This window comes from Pristis pectinata, chromosome 7 (genome assembly GCF_009764475.1).
Source record: "Pristis pectinata isolate sPriPec2 chromosome 7, sPriPec2.1.pri, whole genome shotgun sequence".
NCBI lineage: Eukaryota > Metazoa > Chordata > Chondrichthyes > Rhinopristiformes > Pristidae > Pristis > Pristis pectinata.
Genome location: NC_067411.1, coordinates 72,809,772 through 72,817,646, shown reverse-complemented (window position 1 = coordinate 72,817,646; position 7,875 = coordinate 72,809,772). Strand labels below are relative to the sequence as shown.

Sequence of the window (7,875 nt, the reverse complement as noted above, 5' to 3'; positions counted from 1 at the left end):
GTGTTGTAACCTGTTATATACACTAGAAAATGAATTGTATAGCAGGCTGATGTACAAGTTCACTAGAATTGCACTCTATTTAAAATAGTGTGTTTATATACCTGACGATGATCTATATAAATCAAATGTATGTGCACCTGATAGCATAGTTTAAGCAGAATGCTGGAGCTCGTCAACATATTGTTATGTTCACTTAGTCCATCACAATTTACTTGGACAAATATAAGATGCACATTACTTCTGTTGATGCATTGGGTGTTTTGTACTGGTTTGAATTTGTGATGATGATTTTGTTTATTGTTCAGGTCTTTTTAACTAGTTGAGGATGGCTGCAATTAGAAAAGTGTCTGTAAAATGCAATAACCTCAGCCCTTTGAGGAATCAGCAAGTATTGCATGTAATATTGGACAGCCATGCTTTTTTACACTGTGCCCAATTACTTCAAATTGAAATATGTTGAAATGATTGGATTGCAAAACTACTGCTTTTATTACGGCTTTTTTCTTTAAAACAAATTCTAAGGTTTTTCAAACAAATTGTTTTGTTCCCAATGGTTTGATACTAAATATTTTATGGCACAGAAGGCAGCCATTTGGCCTGTAAAGTCTCTGTAGAGTAATACAGTCAGTCCTATTCCCCTAACTAGTTTCCTCTAGAGCCCATGAAATTGTTTTGCCTATTGACTGTCTAGTTCCCTTTTGAAAGTCCTGATTGACTCTGTTTGTACCATTCTTAGAGATCGTGAGATCCTGATTATAACTGATGTGTAGAAAGATTCTCTCAAATGCCCAGGCATCTTTTTCTATCAGTTGAATTCTCTCCTAATCCCTGAACTATCTGTAAATGGGTGCAGCTTCTCTGTATTTACACCAAGTGATCCTATCATGATCTTGAATGTCCCTCAACCTTCATGGCTTCAGGGAAACCCTCCTCACTTTCTCCAGTTTAATCTAGCAGCTGAAATTACAGTTCCATGGAGCCATTTTGGGAAATATTTTCTGCACCTTCACATTCTTCGTAAAAAGTGTTGTCCAGAATTGGATGCAGTATATTTGTGTTTATCAAAGAGTGTTTTGTCACTGAACTTCATTAAATGCAGTATTAAATTTAACACGAACCTAACATTTTCTTGGTTTTACTTCACTATGAGATTAATTTTAATTTAAAATTTGGTACACTATGCAAATATAGGGTTCTTGCATCAAGTTCCTCATTCCCATCCATGTTTTTGAAAATGGTTATAGAATGAAGGCTAAGCCCTTCCTGTTAAGGAGGGAGCATTGCTTGTACTTCATAGGAGTAGATCATAGAACAATTGAGTCCTGGAAACAGGTTCTCTTCCCTCCTTCACCAGGAAAGATGTAGAAAAACATGAAAACTAATGTTAAAAAAAATTGCAGATGCTGGAATTCTGAAATGAAAATTTCAGAAATTCCTCAAAGCATGTGGAAAAAGCAAATCACAAGAGATTAGAAGACAAAAGGAATGATAATGCAAGCAAAAAAGAAGTCTGGAGTTAATGGGAGAAGTGAAATCATCTGAAATTACCAAACAAAAATAGTGATTACTGGAAATTTTGATTTTTAAAATGCTGATCATGTAAATTACAGGTTCTCCCCAGGTTACAAATGCCCGACTTGTGTACAGCCCGTACGTACAAACAAGCATTTGAGAGATTGGCAGGACGGATTTGCTGACTGCAGGCATCATCTGCTGTGTGGGAATTTGGTTCACGGCAATATCATTGCATCTTGCAGAGAAATCTGGTTGAGTTTTATGCCCTGGTTTAAGTACACATTACCCTTGGTTGGCCTATGTTTTTATTGAAATATATTGCTGGGTGGCCACATTTCTGACATGCAAACTGTTCCGGTTACAAATAGTTCTCAGTAAACAGAATCCTGATGTAACCTGGGGAAGACCTGTAGTGGAATCACATTGAGTCTCTAAGGTTGTTTTTTGTTTAGGTAGAAGATAAGTTGCTTTTCCACGAACTTGGGTTGAATTATACTAGAACTGAGTATGAGGCAGAGGTCAGAATGAAAGTGGGAATGAGATAGAGAGGTAAAATGACAGGTGGCTGAAATTTTAGAGTCCTCTTTGCAGACTGAATGGAGGTGCTCTGCAAAGCCTTTGTTCGACCTTTCTTCCAATTCTGAGTAAATACAGCATACAAAATGCAAGTAAATTGCAACTTCATCTGGAAGCAGTATTTGGGGCCCAAGGCAATGAGGAGCAGGCTAGATAAAAGGGCAGGTGTTGCACAGGAAGATGCCATCCAAAGGGTAGTGGGTATTGGTCAGAGAGGAGTCTGAACCATGAGCGAATTAGAGAGAAACCTGTTTTGCTCTTGGATGGTGGGAGTCATGATCCAAAGGGAGGCATGAAGAGCAGTCTGGGAGTTGTCGTTCAGCCTGTAAGTGTTGGAGTTGGCATGCAGTGTTTGCAAGGCAGAGGTCAGTTTAATAAACAGCTGTGCTGTCATTTTTTTTAAAATCACTGCAGCATGTGTGGTCTTATGCTAGTATTACAGTGACCAGATTTGTGACAGTTTTCTTCTGCGGCAAAATACTTGATTTCACTTCCCCAATAAAGTAAATAAATAGCAATGCAGATGTAGATGCATAACCTAATACAGAACGAAAACCTCTTTATTTCAGCCTTTGTTATGGGCCATTTTGGAAAGACATTGGAGGGCTGTGCCTGTTGATTCATGTCTTCGCAAGTGGGTCTCTTTCAAAAGACTAAAGTGGGAAAGATTAAGTTGGCAAAGAGAGAAGTTTGTCATATTAGACCTGAATAAATAAATGCATGAAGGAGTTGCATAAAAGCAGGAACCTTAAATAGGGTATTCTTAAAGAATGGCTTTGGGTCAGACAATCCAATTCTTTTAAACTAATGAATGAATTGAGTAGATGCCCGATAATTACACTTGCTCTCATCCTCCTTTTGAGGATGCTATTCTATTTCCTTTTCCTCTCTGAGCTGCATTTGTTCTGAATATGTCACCTGCCTTGCTCATACTTCTGATAGGTCTTCCTTTTAATCAACCAAAGGTCCCCTTCCACCATAGGTGGCAGGGTCCATTTCCTCCACCTATTCTCCTCCCTCCCACAACCATGATAGGGTGCCTCGGTTCATGTTCACCATCTGCTAGAGATTATCCTTCCTAATTTTGATTTTAAGGAAGGCTTTAATTTAAAGATTTGGGGCAGAGAATTGGTGTTGGATTTTGCAAGAAGCCGTTTTAGTGAATGGAAGGAAATTGGATGGGTGGAGTATAGCTTGTAAAGAGCTTACAAGATATTCTTTTTCTGTTTGCTATAGAATAGGAGCCTAAGACCTGATTGCTTTATACTTGGGTGTTTTATGTTCATATTTATTGAATGCAATGTTTAAATGCATAGTCTATTTACATCAGGCTCCTATTTTTACATACATGACACAGTTTTTAATTTCAAAGTTTAATTGACCTCCAGAAGCATACATGCTGATTGAAATCCAAACTTTTGCTTATTTTGAAACAACATATTTCAAATCAATATTTGCTTTAAAGGCCAGCTTATTCCACTTGGTTTTATCCTTTAATGAAAGTAACATTATGGGCATACTTTGAAGCTCATTAAGTCTTGGATGACTGTTCAGTGAAATCAGGTGGTGTAACATTGCTGTGACCTTCTAGCTTTTAACCTCTGACTATGATGTTGCCAAGGAATGATCTGGCTCTGAGCTCGCAAATTATATTTCAGTACAAAATGCTAATTAGTTTCACTGATTTCGCTGAACAGAATCTTGCGCTTGCTTTAAGCCAAGAAATATTACAATATATTGGAATGAGTCTGATTTTCTTCTATTTGATTCTCATTGAACATTATTCTATTCACCAACTCTATATGTGCCTTAACTTTCAGTTTCTAGGCCACTGTACTGGCCATTTAGCCTGAGGCTCTGTCAGTCCTCTTGCATGGATGTAAAATCCATGGCACTAATTGAAGAAGAATTTTAGGTCTCTGGGTCTGGCTCAATATTCATTCCTTAACCAACATTACTAAAAGACATTATTTGATCCTTTATTGTTGATAGATTGACTGCTACATTTCTCTTCATCACAACATTGACCACATTTCAAATTGGCTGTGATAAAGTTTAATCCTTTATAAATGAGAGTTCATTTTATTTTGCTACTTAACTGTGCATAGGCTGAATAACATGTTTTCTGTAATCAAGTTTTTCAAAGCTCAAGAATCTAATAAGAAATGTTCTGTTTTTGCAGGTTATATAACTGAAAGGCAGGAAGCTTTAGTGTAGGATTAACATCTCCAGCATACTTGTGTGTAAATTAGCTGGCACATTTCCTATATGACTAAACAGCACATTTTGCTTTTTTGGCTGTAAGGCTCTGTGGGATGGAGCGTGAAAAGTTGATGTCTTCTGCTTAGGAAATTGAGGACATATTGCTTCCACTCCAGTTCGGAAGTGACTGAGGCCAATGTGGGAAACTCTTTGCAGGTTTTGCTACAGGTGTGGCAGGAAGTGCTTGGCCTGGTGAGTGGCTAGGTTGTTTTGGAGGTGGTGCATTCCTTTCACCATTCGTTCTAGACTTCTTTGTTCTCCTGACTTGAGATTCCTGGTGTCATCCCAAATGGTCTCTTTTCCACTTTGAACAATCATGGGCCAGGAATTCCCTGGAGCTAATGGAAATGTTGCATTTTTCAAGGACATCCTTGAATCTTTTCCTCTGGCTGCCTGGTAATTTATTCTTGTGTCAGTTTAGATTGGAGTATCTGTTTCGGGAGTCTGGTATCAGGCATGGAAACGATGTAGCCTGTCCACCAGTGCTAACTGAGTGTAAGTAGGGCCTCAATGCTGGAGTTGTTGACCTGGGAGAAGGAACTGATGTTGGTGTGCTCATCCTGATGGTGGATTTTGCAGAGACAATATTGATAGTATCACTCTCAATACTATGAGATACCTACTGTTGGTCGGCTAAATCTCAAGAGCACTGCTGCCCAGTAGAGTGCGAGTTCTCTGCTCAATTTTGTCTTGATCTTCAAGCATGATTTTCTTTGGATAGTATATTGATGCACTCAAGGAAATGGTGAATTCATCGTGAATGCCTGCCTGCACTAAGAGATGGCTCCCAACATATGGAAAGTGGTCCCTGTCTTGTGTGGATCTTTAATGGCAGTAGGGGATGTTGTATTGGTTGAGGGATATTGGTTTGTTTTGTGAATGTTGAGTGTAAGACCCATCCTCTCGTATTCTTTAGTGAACAGGTTGATGATGGCTTGGAACTTGGCCTCCAAATGCATGTATGCTTGAGCATTGTCTGCATGCAGCCACTCAGCCACTGAGGTTGGAGTGACCTTGGTTCTGAAGTACAGGTGATATAGGTTGAAGTTTTCCATTAGTATTATGGATTAGTTACACTCCATTGGGCATCTTGTACTATGTAGCTGGAACTAATTTTTAACCATTGAATTACATTAACTGTTTCAAGAGACTGTTATATATGGCAGTGAGCTTTCAAACATTATCATTTCTCTTTCTGCCATGTTGGTGTCAGTGAAATATTTTTGCTGGAAGGTAGGTGGAGGAAACAGCTGAGCATGTTCAGAGAGAGTTACTCTGTTCTTTACCACCTGCTTCTGCTATTTGTCTTTGGCCAGGTTATATTCAGACAATTATTTTGACTCTGTTTTCAGTCTGGTGTTTAAAACAGCAGAGAACAGGGATTAAAATTGGAAAATGGGGAGATGCTCAGCAGATCAGGCAGCATCTGTGGAGAGAAAAAGAGTTATGTTTTGGGTTGATTCTCCAGTAAATGCTGTCTGAATTCCTGAGTATTTCCACCATTTTCTGTTTTACTTCAGATTTATGGCTTTGCATATTTTGTCTTTTGGATTAAAACTTGGAAGTACTTGACTGACTCATTCAGTGGATCACCTCACTCTCACATATGTTTTCTTTATAAAGAAAATGTCACCATGGATGCATTGGCAGAGTTCACAACCTTTACATAGGATATGCAGCACAGAACTGAGGCACATAGCCTCGGAATTTCAGGCTATTTATGCTCCTTTCATGCTTCCTACCATCTTTCCTCCTCCAGATCTATCAGAGTAATTGTTTTGCTTCTCCCACAGATGCTTGTCCAGCTTCCCCTTAAATGTACTTATACAATTCACTTAAAGCACTTTCTTTGGTATGGAGTTCCTTCAGAGCTCCTAACTGGATTTCTTGGTTATTCCCTTGTATCAACAGCCTCTAGTTATATTCTTTCCCTCAGGTGGAAACATTTTCTCCATCTCACAATTTTATGGATAACTATTTGGTCACCTCTGAATAATCTTTTCTCAAGAGAAGAGTGACCTATTGAAACATATAAAATTCTTAATTTGCTAGTTGGGTAGATTAAGGAATGATATTTCCACTGGCTGGTGTGCCTAAAACCATGGGTCTTAGACTCAAAATAATTGGCTATTCAAGAGCTGATAAGAAATTGAGTTACCCAGAAGGCAGCGACTGTTTGTAATTCTTCGGCCAAGCAGGATGTGGAGGCTCATTTTCTGACTATATTCAAGATGGAGATCAATAGATTTTTGATTTTGATTATTCAGGGATCTGGGATCAGTAAAGGCAAGTCATACTAAGGCAAAGGATCTTATCGAATGCCAGAGCAGGCATGAGGAGCTAAGAACCCCAATTTTGTTTCTGCTACTTGTGTTCATGGTGTGTCTGAGTCATTGTAAAAATAATCTGAATATAGAACATATTGATTGGGGGATGTTGCCTGCAAATACTAATTACATTTCACATAGATGTCTCCAATTTATAACTTTTACATTAAAAAAAATGCTGGTAGCTTGTAGAACAGCATCTGTGGAGAGAGAAAAAACACATTTATCCATTTCCCTTTTATTGACCTAAAACATTAAGCATACTTCTTTCTCCACAAATTTGCCTGACTTGTTGGAACGTTCCACCATTTTCTGCTTCTGTTGCAGGTTTCCAGCAATGTTTTGCTTAACTCTTTAAAGGCTGCTATCTTTATTAGATAGAAGTTTTGCCACCCCATTTAGTCATCCAGATAAATATTTTGCTCAAGAATATAGATTCTGGTAAAGATCACTTTAGTTGGGTAATGAAAAACTAAATCCTGATTTCTATGAAAATTTATAATGAAGATTGGAGATTATTGAAATTTTAGTATATTGAAATGGTTTGGCTTGTATGCCTGAATTATTTTCAGTGCCAATGTTGAGAAAATATTTCTGTAAATCACCTAGCCATTATTTAAAATACTAGTGGTCTGAACTTGTGTAAACAGCCAAATAGGTGGAATTCCCATAACGATGTATTACGTAACCTGGTGTGATTCTGAGTCATGATCTACATCACATTAACCACTCTGTTGTGGGATGCCAAGGTTGGTTTCAACATTCCAGAATCAAAGAGGGGCAAATCCGTAAAAGTTTCATATTTGATGTAGCTTATGTCTGGATTTAAGCTGAGGTTTGGGACTTGCTCGACTATAGTGTATCCTTTAACTTAAGAAAAATTATTCAGGATAAGCTTTTATGAAGAAAGCTCAATTAGCATTCTTCCATCAATTTGCTTATCGCTCATAAAAACAATACAAAACAGCAGTCATTGCCTTTGAGAATATAAAGCTTGTAGAGTGGGAAACTCTGCCTGTGAGCTGTTAAATTTAGAATGCATGTTAAATTTAGAAATTGAAGTTCCTTTTGGATTGTATCATTCGATCTTATCTAAATTACTTAGCTCTGTCTTCAATATTTAAGATAAGAGCATTTTCGTGTGGTGGTTAGGTTATTAGACTTCAGCCTTGATTAAAAAGTAGGGAATATGTGT

General features: G+C 38.0%; 1 protein-coding gene across 1 annotated transcript in view; it reads left to right on the top strand.

The window, feature by feature from the left end:
• The window catches only part of dapk1 (death-associated protein kinase 1), a 167,165-nt gene that overhangs the window by 1,987 nt on the left and 157,303 nt on the right, over positions 1-7,875 (top strand). The window lies entirely within an intron of this gene.